This window comes from Eubalaena glacialis, chromosome 8, assembly GCF_028564815.1.
Source record: "Eubalaena glacialis isolate mEubGla1 chromosome 8, mEubGla1.1.hap2.+ XY, whole genome shotgun sequence".
NCBI classification, from domain to species: Eukaryota; Metazoa; Chordata; class Mammalia; order Artiodactyla; family Balaenidae; genus Eubalaena; species Eubalaena glacialis.
The window spans coordinates 109,066,110-109,079,607 of NC_083723.1; the positions used below are offsets into that span (position 1 = coordinate 109,066,110).

At 38.7% G+C, this 13,498-nt stretch overlaps 1 protein-coding gene across 2 annotated transcripts in view; it reads left to right on the forward strand.

The window, feature by feature from the left end:
* EXOC4 (exocyst complex component 4) overlaps positions 1–13,498 on the forward strand; it is an 843,793-nt gene that overhangs the window by 37,623 nt on the left and 792,672 nt on the right. The window contains exon 1 of one of the 2 annotated variants that reach the window (XM_061198740.1): positions 8,714–8,808. The exons of the other annotated variant lie outside the window; for it this stretch is intronic. The gene's annotated coding sequence lies outside the window, so the exon portion shown is untranslated. Of the gene's footprint in view, positions 1–8,713; positions 8,809–13,498 lie in introns of those variants that run through there. 2 annotated transcript variants of the gene reach the window in all.

A 13,498-nucleotide genomic window follows, 5' to 3' on the forward strand; every position in this document is an offset into this window, starting at 1 on the left:
CGTGGGCTCAGTAGCTGTGGCTCGTGGGCTCTAGAGCGCAGGCTTAGTAGTTGTGGTGCACGGGCTTAGTTGCTCTGCGGCATGTGGGATCTTCCTGGACCAGGGTTTGAACCCGTGTCCCCTGCGTTGGCAGGTGGATTCTTAACCCCTGTGCCATCAGGGAAGCCCATTTTGCTACTTTTTGAATTAGGAATGAAAATTCAGAGAAGGTTGCAGCTGGTGGTACCTGTGGCTGAGTGTCAAGATAATGAATAAAAAAATAAAAATACACATCTTGCTCCCTAAAAGCGCTAACTTTCCTAGGGCCTGTGGCTGTTAGCAAGGGCTGCTCATTCCACCTCCTCTTTCCACAAAAACTTCCCTACTTCCTTCTCACAGTTGTCTGGTGACTACGGAAACTCTCAGGAGTAGATGGACTGTATTTGGATTTTCTTTTCACAGTAGGTGAAAGTCCCTTATCTTTGTTTCAACAAATTAGATTGGCTGTAACACTGGGGGAAAAAAAAAACAAAACACTGAGAGGAATTAGTGGGAGAAAAACAGGTTAAATCCTCTAAGTGGTTCTAATTCATTCAGACTTTCAAGAGGAATTTTGCTCTAAGTCCGTCATAAGAAGCTTTAAAGGAAATTTGGTAACCAAGAGATGAGATGTGCCGTGATATTCTCTCATATATTAAAACCTGGTTGTGTGATAGTGAATAGTCAGTTTCCACAGTGGAGGGAGATTAATAATGGTCTTTTCTTTGGAGTGGTAAAATAATTGGGTATTTTCGGTATCTTTATAGTGTCATCTTCCTTAATAATGACTATACGGTGTCCAACAAAAAAGTTAGTCACCTCTTAGCTTTGCTGTTGGTTTATGTGTTAGGAAGGCATATATGTGCTAAATATTCAAGATTCAGCAATCTGAATAGATAAGCTTATATGTATTTGTGTAGCATTTACACATCTATTTGAATCATGATTTTTTGTAGTGGGCCTGCTTTTAAGTAAGTGCCATATATTAAAAATAGGTTGTTAGAATTTATTTTGGTGTTAATTATGTTCATTTTAGGATTTCAGATTTTAGGATTAGCCTTTATTCCTTAAGGGCTAATTTATTTAAGAACTAATTAATAATGAACACTGTCTTTTCTTTTTTTGTTTTGACTTAAGGACCTCATTAAATACTTCTTCAAATTCTTGGCTGTAAGTTAAAGAAATTCAGCTCTAGCTAGCTTAGGTAAAAATTGCTTTACTCATGTAACCAATCTGCTAAAAGAACAGGAGTATATGTGCAATGCCATCTGTATGTTTTTGCATGTTTTTTCATTGTGTTACTATAGGCTTTCTTCCATATGTGGGCGGGGTTTGGGTGTGTGGGGAAAAGAAGGGTTGTGAGCTGTATTTTACATTTTTCCAGATTTGCAGAGGAAAATAATCTTCTAATTCAAAAATGGGGGTCAGATCTAGATTAAGCAGCTTGGGTACTGTGATTGTCAGTTCCAACTAAAACTATGTGGTTGGGGGAAGGGGGGTCCTGGGGAGTTGTGTGGGAAGGAAGGGCAGTCACCTCTAGAAAAGAGTAAGTGTGAGAGAGATATTTCCCAGAAGTTCCTCTTTTTCTGTTTGTAGTTCTTTATGTACTCTGGATACTTATCCTTTGTCTGTTAGATGGATTGTAAATATCTTTTCCCAGTTGGTGGTATATCTTTTTGTTTAGGGTGTCTTTTATTAAAAAGTTTTAAAATTTAATTCAATAATGTTTTTCATTCTTTATTTCCTTTGTTATGTGACTTATTTTGAGAAATTTTTTTATCCTACTGTCATAAAGAGAATCTCTTATATCATTGTCTTTAATCCATTTAAAATGTATTATCATATATGGTGTGAACTAGGGATCTGATTTTACCTTCTCTATGGCCACTTGGCTCAGGCCATTTATTGAATTCATTTCCTACCGATTTATAATTCCATCTTGGTCACATACCAAGTTTTCACATGTGCATGGGTCTGTTTCTGAGCTCTTTATGTTGTTCAGTTGGTCTTGTCTGTATCTGCATCAAAACCATGTTGTTTTAATTACTATAATTTTATAATATATCTTGATAGCAGGTGAAGACATTCCCTCACTTTGCTATTCAGAACTGTCTGTGCTATTCTTGGCCCTTTTCTCTTCCATATGAATTTTGGTATCAACTTGTCAAGTTCCATGAAAAGTGTGATGGGATTTTGATTAAATTTAGGAGAATTTCATCTTTGTAATATCAGGTCTTTCAGAACAGGGTATCTCTCATTTATTGAAGTCTTAATTTATGTGCTTTATAATAATGCTTAGTAATGTATTCCTTAGAGACAGTACATGTATTTTGTTAGTTTTACTTCTGGCTATCAGCTCCTGGTTGCTTTTTAAAATAGTGGCTCTTTATTAATTATAATTTCTAGTTATTTGTTGCTGATGTATAGGGATGTGATAGATTTCTTTTTCATGAAGCGTAAATTTCCTTGAACCTAATCCTTATCCTGCTTGCTTGGAAAATGATGATTTATTCTTTAAGACTTGGCTCAAATTTCATCAAGTTTCTGAATGTCCCAGGTAATTAGATGCTTCTCTTTTTTTTAAAAAGAATTATTATATATTTTTATTGTGGCAAGAATACTTGACATGAGTAGATGCTTTTCTTTGTTTCCATAAGTTGTGTGTATTTCACTGAAATATAATTGCTTTTGTTGGTATGGTAGGTCATTGAGGGCAGGGACTATATCTTACCTATTTTTGTCTACCCTGTACTTAGCATAATGTACTTCACATGGTCAGAGTTCACAGATGATTAGCCAAATGGGTAACTCTGTGGAAGGCTTTGATACCACTAAACAGAGAAAAGGAAAATTCCTCTCTAGGAGCTCTGGTCTGATTTTTTTCTCCTCTGGTTTGGGGTTTTTGTTAGGTTTTGTTTTTGTTTTTTTAATGGCAAGGTTCTCTAGTTTCTAACCGTTCCTTTCTGCAATATTTAAATGGACAACAGAAACAATAATTATAATAATAGCTAATATGTGTTGAGCCCTCACTATGTGCTGGTACCATTTTAAGTATGTTACATTTGTTAACACTTTGAATTCTCACAACAATCCTATGAGAGATAGGTTTCTGATATCCTCCCCATTTTCCAGAGGAGGTAGTTGCTTTGGATGACCTGGGGGTTTAGCATATTGTAATATACAATGAAGATTTCATGGAGGTAGGATTTAAGATGTGCTCAAAAGGTTGGAAATATTCTTCAATTTGGTCTTTTGTATATGAGTAAATAGTAAGGTCTATAATTGCTCTTTGATTGGACTTCATATGAGAAAATAATCACATTTCCTTTCCCCATGGTAATGTGCTATTAGAAGTAAAATCTACTTAAGGCATCTCAAGGGTCCAAATGGAAATCTTTGCTAAAAGACATCAGAGGAGGACTTACCTGGTGGCGCAGTGGTTAAGAATCCGCCTGCCAATGCAGGGGACACAGGTTCGATCCCTTGTCTGGGAAGATCCCACATGCTGCGGAGCAACTAAGCCCGTGCGCCACAACTACTGAGGCTGCGCTCTGGAGTCCGTGAGCCACAACTGTTGAAGCCCATGTGCCTGGAGCCTGTGCTCCGCAACAGGGGAAGCCACCGCATGAGAAGCCCACGCACCTCAACAAAGGGTAGCCCCCGCTCGCCCGCAAGTAGAGAAAGCCTGTGCGCAGCAACGAAGACCCAAGACAGCCAAAAATAAATAAATAAAAATAAATTAAAAAAAAAAGAAAAAGTACTTTCCTTTAAAAGACATCAGAGGAAAGTGAAGACAGAACAATCTAGTCTTTCAAACCCCTCTGATTTGCTTAGATCTTTTTATCAAGAGATTTTGTCTTTCCATTTTTAAGGCAGGTGCAGATGCCCAGTAATTTAATCCCTACTCAGGTTAATAAATTCAGAGTAAATAAATCAGTGGTGACCCATGGCTCTTGTCAGCTCCTGCAGTTCCTATTTCACCATCAGCCTGGGCTGATAGCTATACACTTGGCTTCTAGATGGGATATTTATGTCTTTTGATAACCTGAGTATTGCATAAAATAAATTGTCATGACAGGGGATGTCTGCAAATAGGCATGGCCTTTTGTTTCCTCCTTCAAGGTAAACAGCTGCTGTTAGCCTATGAAAAGCTAAAAGTGATCCAACAAGAAGCCTGTATCCGTCACATTGAAATCAGAGACTTGATTAATACTGTAGCCTGTAGCTTTGTGATATGTACAGTTTAAATTAGACCTCTGCAGTCATTGTGCTGGGTTGATGCAAGCGCATTAATGACATAATTTCTGGTTGCTGCATCACATTTCTGCAGTTTGTCCTTTGTATTCCACTCACATTAATTGAAGTAATTTTGCCAGTGAAGCGTGTTTCAAACCCCTGCATTTAAATTGAAATTTTAATTCCCTTATTGTCTTGAAAAGACGGCTGAAGATGCCTTGTTACAGGTTTCATTATCACTCAGAACACTCCAACTGCTGGTTCTAATGTACAATGACTGATTAATTCTGGGAAGAATTATTAATGTAAGAACAGCAGCTTCTTCCCAGTGGCATGAGCTAACCAGGAAGGTATTTCATGATAGTTAATATTTTCACGAACTATTTTTTTAAGAAGAATTTTGTGTGGAAGTCTGCATCGAACTGAAATTGCACAGATGAGCTTTGAAAACCACTTACACAAGTTCTGATTTATCAACCCATAGAAGTCAATTCATAATTGCATTCAATCAGTGGAAACCAAGCCAGTGTGAATAGTTTTGAAGCACTTTAGCTGACAGTCACAAGGCTTGTGACTAAAATAAATTTTTCATTTCTAAGGCTTCCTGAGATTGTAGAGATTTTGAATGTCTCTTGATCATTTTTTTTTTAAATTTATATGCCTTTTTAAAAAGAATCCATAGCTGTATAGTCATAAGGATTATTATGATAATTATAATAACAACATATATATGTTGGCTGCCTTCTTCCCAGAGAATCCCAGAGTGCTTTGCTGAAAGAATGGTATGGTGGAATTATTTCACTTACCCTATGAAGATGTGGCCACATCTGGGGTGAAGAGAGTAAAACAGCTATTTAATTGCATAGTTTTTTAAGATCCTATAATAAAAATAGGTATATGTGTAATATTTTTAGTTTACAAGAGCCTTTGCAATTGTTGGACAACATTCAAGGCTGTGAATGTCAGCGTGGGTCTTAGTGAGGGTCAGGTGAACCTGTGCTTGAATCCCAGCTTTGACCTTTACTAGCTGGATGACTTGGGGCTACTTATTTAATTTGACTTTGCTGAAAGTTGGAGTTGAGAATAATTGTATGCCCCAGAGTTGTTGACGGGATTAAATGAAATATTAAGCTATGTATGTAAAGTATGCACAGTATACATAGTAAGACCTTAGAAATGTTATTTATAATTGATTATGTTTACTGATACTGTAAGAAAGGATGTAGTGATTGCTATCATGTTATACCCTCAAAAACCCATGTGAGGTGGACTTGTTTTGAGCTGATAAGAGTTGAAGTAGGGCTGGCTAAGTTAGGCATTTTTGATTCATTTTCTTCTTGCCCTGAATGAAAGACCACTCCACATTTTATATGGTCAAGGAATTCCTGCAGGCAGAGATAGGATTTTTCTTGGAAAACAAGTCTAGTCTGCTCTAACACAGGCACAGATGGATGATCAAGACCCCAGAGTTCTAGGCCATATTTTCGGGATTTGGCATGAACAAATTTCAGTTTCTGTGTCATCAATCACCTCTTCAGCCTACATCAAGTATATGTTCAATGGGTACCCACTGACTGTCCAGTTATGAGCAATGTGATTTGTTGGTAAACTATCCAAGACCAGTTGGTTGCAAAATCTAGTCTTAGGTGACTAGATGTGTTAATCTCTTGGGTATTGTAATCAGATACAAGCCAGTTCACTATAAGAGAGTGCTTATCACAAATGTTGATTTTAGTATCAGAGTAGTTGATGTTCAGTTATTCTTTCTGTCATCACTTAGATGGCAGGACCAGTGGACCAGTGAGGTTGGTCCTGTTGGTGCCAGTAAAACTGTGTCATCAGCAAATAAACTAATTCCTCTTTTCTCAGATTATGGGCAGGCAAGGGGTGACCATGCATCCACTGATTCATGTACAAGAAAAAAGGGGCCAAAGTGCATATCCCTTTCATCTGGCTTGAAAGATTCTGAGATCTCACAGGACTGATTTTTCTTATCCTGACTCTGGGAATGGTATTGAGGTGAAAGCACTGGGAACATCAGGAGCCGAAACTCTAGCGAACTTATTGGACCTAACCTGAAAGTGGCTCAGTGACTACAAAATGTTTCAAAATTCCATATAGATTTCCCTACATGATAAAAAAAAAAAAAAATGTATCGGTGATCAATAATGAAACAGCCACAATTCAAGCCCATTTGTTCCTAGTGTAGAATACTGATCTGAAAGACTGATGCCAGTATTCTATACTCATAATTTGTCAGCAAAGAATTTGGCACATATTTTGATAGACAGACAAATGAATGTGACGATGCCATTGTTGATTACTTGTGTTGTTGGTATGTGGATCTGTGAAGGTGGCCTTAAACTTGAAGGAGCTTACGTGCTAGGAGGAAGAGGCAGATGATGAAGAAATAAACAGCATCTCATATCATCATCAGTGCAACAGGAGTTCCAGGAATACGGGGGCTGGGAGTGGGGGTAGTCTGGTGTGCTATTTTAATTGTCTGGTCAGCCGTAGCTGCTTTCAGCTGCATTTGGGAACCCTGAATTCCCTCAAACACCTACATCTGATTTTCTTGGCAAAAAGATGAAGGAAAAGCTGAAGATAAAGTTAGTAAATGAGTAACCTCGGTTTTTGGATCCCAAATTAAGTAAGTAGCTTGAGTGTGGCAGTGTTATGTTTCTCCTAGAGAGTAAAGGTACAGGGCTTTGTAGTAACTATTTTTCTTGCTGCTCATTGCCCTTTTAATTTATGTTTGTTTTTGAAGGCTGGGGTTTTTAAAAGCCACACTGTTTGATAGGCACTGGCTTATTGTAATAGCTTTCCTTCTCTTTTAGTTTTAGTTTGCCCTTTCTATCTGCTCTTCATTTACCTCTTTTATTTTAAAGCAAATAGAAATTCTGTTTTATTTCACTAAACCTCATAAGGTTCAGCAGTTTTCAGCTGGCTCACTTGGCTCTAGGGCGGTGGTTCCCAAACTCTGCACATTAGGGAATCCTTCAAGAATCCTAAAGCCCAGGTTGCATCCTAGACTGATGACATTGAAATCTCTGGGGGTGGGACGCTAGCTTCAGTAATTGTTGGCATTCTCTAAGGGATTCCAATGTTCAGACAGATTTGGAACCAGTGATGTGTAGGGTATAGCCTGTGCTATGCAGTAGACCAAAACTAATTGTCCTTGACTTCATTTAACACTTACATTTGAAACCAAATATTTGTGTAAGACAGACATCACATGGCAATATTGACCTTTATGTAGAAATGTTGTAGGTTGACTAAAGTTACTTTGTTGCTGTCCTCTAGTGCAGTTTTTGGATAGAGCTGATGAGTATTTGGCTCTTATTCTGATTTTATAGCCTGATTATTTGGTCAATATGAGTTTTGTTGAATGGCTAAATTAGATGCTCTCCAGTTTTGAGCTGACTTGGAACTCTTTAGAGCTGTCATCTTGGTGCTCTGATTTCTTTATCTTTACTGTGCGTTCTTATCTGACTTGCTGCTGGGATTGAATGGATTGAAATTGGGGCAATAAATTTATTTATTGACAAGTGGTGGCTAGGTACAGCATGGTATAGTAAAAACAAAATGGGTTGAAAAGCCAGACGTTCTTAATTCTAGTCCTGACCCAACAACCCACTAGTTCTATGAGGTTAGACAGATATATCACTTTCTCTCTGTTTTTCAGTATCCTCTTCTGTAGAGTGGATATACAGATACTTACTCCGTGTACATTATAGAATGGTTGTGAGAATAAAAATGAAACTTTGTACAGGTAAAGTGTTTTGGGAAACAGAAGGCAGTATACAAATTTACAGTGGTGTAGGTAGCATGATAGTCATCACTGTCACACGGCGCCAGATGAAAAGAAAAAGTGGTAGTCTGGGGCTTCTGACGTTGAGCAGCATTTCTCTCCTGGTTCTACCATCACTAATGCTTACATGTTGTAATCAGTTTAGCCATATGCGCACGTGCTTACATTTACACACTTCAAGTCTGTAGGAGGAATGATCTCAGTCCAGAATAACACACAAGTCCTTTGCTGATATCGTCCTTATGTCTGGTTTCAGCCTCACGTATGGATTTGCTCGAACAGGATTTTGACTGGTCAGTCTGTGGCCAGGTGGGGACCCTAATATATGTGTAAATGGCAGCAGATGGCAACGCCTGTTGTTGCTGGGAGCCCTCTCTCAACCTGGTGGTGGTCTGAGAATGCTGATCAGTAGTTTTTGCTTGGCTTTGACAAGATAGGGGGAGCTTGTTAAGGAAGTCTGTTTTCTTTGAGATTCATCCAAATACTAATTACTTGTGGTTGCCTAGCTCTTAAAATGAAAAAAAGCCATATTCCTCTCACATTCTTTTGTGGGATTTTAATAGTTCGTGTTAGTAAAGAGCTGTAGAAGTGCTGAGCGTTTCTAATGGATTTGGGGCTCTTGCAGAATGTGTGTCTTGATTTAAGTGATTTGAAGTGATTCTCAGAGACCTCCTTTGCCACCTCATAAGAGGAGAGTGTCCTGTAACTTTTTCTTGTCCGCAAACAACAAATAAGATGACAAGGTAAGTGACTTTGGGACACTTGTTAAATGAGACTGTCTTTCCCAGTTGTCTCTTCTCTTGTATTTTATTTATTTATTTATTTATTTATTTATTTATTTAATTCTTTATTTTTAAAAATTAATTAATTAATTAATTTTTGGCTGCGTTGGGTCTTCGTTGCTGCGCGCAGGCTTTCTCTAGTTGCGGTGAGCGGGGGCTGCTCTTGGTTGTGGTGCGCGGGCTTCTCATTGCGGTGGCTTCTCTTGTCGCGGAGCATGGGCTCTAGGCGCAGGGGCTTCAGTAGTTGCAGCACGTGGGCTCAGTATTTGGGGCACGGGGGCACTAGAGCGCACAGGCTTCAGTAGTTGCAGCGCATGGGCTCAGTAGTTGCAGTGCGCAAGCTCTAGGGTGCGTGGGCTTAGTTGCTCCGCGGCATGTGGGATCTTCCCGGACCAGGGCTCGAACCCGTGTCCCCTGCATTGGCAGGCGGATTCTTAACCACTGCGCCACCAGGGAAGTCCCTCTTTTCTTGTATTTTAGAGTAGAAAACTAAGTTCCAATGCTCTTTTTACGGAGCACTGATGGTGAAACCAAGTGAGGCCCCGTGGGGCTCCCGGGCATGGAGGCCCTTTTGTCCCCCATTTCTTGTAGGCAAGACTCCAGCCTCCATGGCCTACCCTGAGTTCCAAAGGGCAGATTTGAACAGTCGCTAATCAAGGGAGGAGCAGGCAAGAACCCACCTGAGGCGAGATTAAAGGGACCAGAGAAGCTCATCAAGATGAGGAGACGGACCACCTGAGAGGAGACTAAGGGAGAGCAAGCCCTGCTCACCCCCTAATCTTGTCAGAGACCCCCCCCCCCCCGAACCACTGCTATAAAACCCTCAGCAAATCCTCCTGGGTTGGGACACATTGAAGGCAGGAGCCCACTGTGGCTCCCTTTGCCTGCCAAAGTCATAAAGCTCTTCTTTTCTACTTCACCCCAAACTCTGTCTTTGAGATTCTGAGATTCGATTTGGCACCAGTGTACAGAGAGGCCAAGAGCTTTTGGTAACAATGGGAACTGAGAATTGAAGGCATCATAAAATTAGGAACAAAGAAGGATTTTTTCATGAGCTTTTCCATAAGCAATTACAGTTCTTATAAGGTATTAGGTATAGTTTAATTTCATCAGGAAAGTGATTGTGAACAGAGCTGTTAAGTCCATTTAGAACAAAATAATGCTCTTAAGTTGGCATTATGCATCAGAAGCCCTAAATAACTTTGGACTTGGAATTCTACTTCTTGAATATTATGTTAAGGAAATAATTAAGAATTTTAATTGTGAAGTGTTCAAAAATATGTATACAAGGATAATTATCACAGTAAGATTTATGGAAGTAAAAAAAATTAGCAGTTACCTAAGTGTAGTGAGTTGGTTTAAGTCATTTATGGAATATTCATATTATGGACTAGCAAGAAAATACTAAAAATCATGTTTAGTGATGGGCAGATGGTCCCAAAATATTTACAAATGAAAAAAGCATATTGAAAAGTAACAGTATTTTTGTAAAAACTCTGTGTGGAAAATGATTGGAAGGAGTCAGTTTAAAATGTATTTTATCTGATCAGTAAAAATATGGATCTTTTTCTCCTTGTGATCTGTTTTTCAAGTTTTCTTGATTGCACATCTATTACTTTTCTAATTTGAAAGAAAAAAGTTAAGAAAAACATTTTTGGGCCTCACTTTTTTTTTTTTTTTAAATATGTAAAATTGGCATGGGGCCTCAGTCTTAACAACTTTTAAAGATCCCTGAAAATAGAAAATTCTTACCTTTCATTTCTCGGATACTGTCATTCTGTGAGGCTTGTGCTAATGGGATGGCTATTTTAGAAGACCTGGTTGCCCATACTTTACAAGAGAAAAAAAAAAAAAAGACTTGCTTTAATAAAATATGGGAATTAGATGTGGTAGAATGCCCTGATGTTTAAGAAAACCAAAAATAAGGGAGAACCCTCAAAAAAGCTTAAGAATAGTTTAGTAGACTGGTATGCTTTTAGAACAAGTCAGTGGTTCATGGCAGTCATAGGATGAGATCTTTGATGAAGTTAGAAGGCACATTTGATCTCTTTTGAGTTTTTTTTTCTGAGATAGATTTGAAGATCCTTTACAGGAGAAATTCACAAGGAAAAGGCCTTTTCTTTGACAACACTTTATTTTACAGGCCCCCCTCCCTTCCTTCACTTATCAATAACTTCATCTGATTTGCTTTATCCTGTAAATTCCATTATCTCCCAGGCAGTCTATTGCATTAAGCCTTTAGTACCTAATATCGCCTCATTTACATTGACACGTGCTTGACCTCAGCCCTTGTCCTCTCTTTGTTAATGCACCAACAAGCACTGATATCTCTCTGGAGCATTATCATTTGGCTGTTACCTCAACTACTAACAACCCTCCATTTGAGCTGATGAAGGTTTATTAAATACAAAACATGCAATAACCCTGGCAGTAATGAAGGGAAAATGGAGGTGGCCAGCATCCTGTTCGTAGTGGTGAGAGCCTGCTGAGTTTGCATAATAGGTATTGGGCTTCCTGAGGGAGAAGAAAGGGCACTTGAATGCGGCTGATCAATATTATGTTAGCAAACTGACTTATTCTAAGAATGGGCTTTTTTGATGGCCTGATTTGATCACTGTGGATGGGCTACAAGCTGAGGAGTTAGGGGAAAAAAAAGTGTTCTTGCTCCAGACACTTGGCCTTGCCCTATGCAGCTTTCTTGGGAAGTCTGTCTTAAGTACCAAACTGTCAATAGCCCTGAGGCCTTCAGTCAGAGGCCAAGCTGAACCCTAGGGAGCCAAAAACCTCTATCTTCTCCAGTGAAGCTGGGATCAGGGATTCTGTTTTTCCTCTAGACCCCTAGGACTGACTCCCTGAAACCTCCACAGTAGCCTGAGCCCTTTTTTCTCCCTTGTAAGTCCCATACTCTTTTCCTCCCTCCACCAACCACTTTTGCATGCAGAGCAGTCTAAGCCGTCCTCTACTTAGGCCACATGTGGTGGCTCGTGTCATGCTATAAACACAAGTGAGCGGATGACATTTATCCTTAAGAAAGTTTTTAAGTGCTATTAAGTTTATATCTACCAGGTAGGAGTTTTGTGCACAAAATCCTTTGGGGTCACATGCTTGTGTTTTATATCCCATATAATATGATACTATATTCTGCAAGTAAAATTGTTGCTAGTTTCTCTATGCAGTTAAATACCTAGGACTCTATATGGGCCACAACATTCTACAGAGTACAGTGATTTCCTAGATGCATCAAAGCTTTCAGACTGGCTCCTTAAACTGTTAGATTGAAACAGCCGATATTTGATCATTTTTGACTCATGAAAACAGTAGTTTCATATTTCAAATTAATACATGAAATCACGTTTTTTTTAAACTTGCATTTGGTTTCTTTTACCAGTTTCTCTCTGATAAAGAATAAAATCTCTGCTTTGGGAAATACAGTATAGCTAAATGGGAATGTTTGCTAAGTGAATGATCTGGGATTCTTGTGAGAAACACATCTTCCCTGCTTGTGCTGAGATGGGTATGAATCATACTTGATTCAGAGTGAGACTTCTTGGGCCCATCTGGGACCCCCTGAGCCTGAATGTGGAGAATTCTAGGTAGACTACTGTCTTGAGGATTAGGGCCTGAAGACACCAGAGTTTGCCTTCCCACAGTTCAGGGGCCCATGGCAGCAGGCTGGTGACCTGGGTGCTAAGTAAATCTCAGGTTCCAAGGCATGTTTCTTTTGTTGTTCATAGCCAAAGATTTTTGGTGTTCTTATTTAGTTGAGACTGTTCAGACTTGTGTCTTTTTGTATACTTATGGGAAGGGATGGTATCGATTCTCTAGAATAGCCTAATTTCATATCTTTCTATTGTATCTGTAAGTTGGACCAAGGCAACATTTTCAGGATGGTTATGTTGTCTTACTAGAAGAATGCTTCCTTAAGGGAGATGTACTGACCTATTGAAAAGTGATAGAACATTTTGGAACCATGTAATTATAAGAGTCCTGAAGGAAATATTTGTTTTGGACTCAATAGTGGCAACACATTTGCTTTTTGTAGGGAACACTGTTGCCAAAATAAGCATTTTTATTAGCTAGCAGATGGTTTAGTTATCAGGTTGGGTTTTTTTGCTTAAATTTAAAAGATTTTTTTTGTTTGTTTTTTGGCTTGAACCTTAGTTCTATTTAGAAACAGTTACAGTTGTCATTCACCTTTGTGTATCTCACCTCCCCCAACCAAAAAAATAAAATAAAATAAAGATCAGTGGTTTCTTTTCCAGAGTTTTTTTCAATGAAGCAGCTGTTTAGAATGGCTGACTTTGGTGTTACTTAAAGACATTTCCACTGGTTCGTGTTAAAGCACAAAACTAGATCTTTTTACCTAATCAGCTTGAGTAAGATTGGTAGAAGACAAACACTTAACTATGAAATCATTATTCCTAGTTTAAACTAAATTGAAAATGAGAAATAGACATTTGGGAAAGAAAATTTAAGGGCACTGTAGTTTCTAATTACAAAGATTTCCTTTGTTGTAGGTTCATCTCTCAACTCAAGGCAAATTTCTTTTTTGAAAACACCAGACGATTCTTGATTATGTACATTTTAACTGTACCTCTGACCTATATTTTTGAGTTAAGGAAATATTTCTCAGAACTTGTTTCCTAAGTGG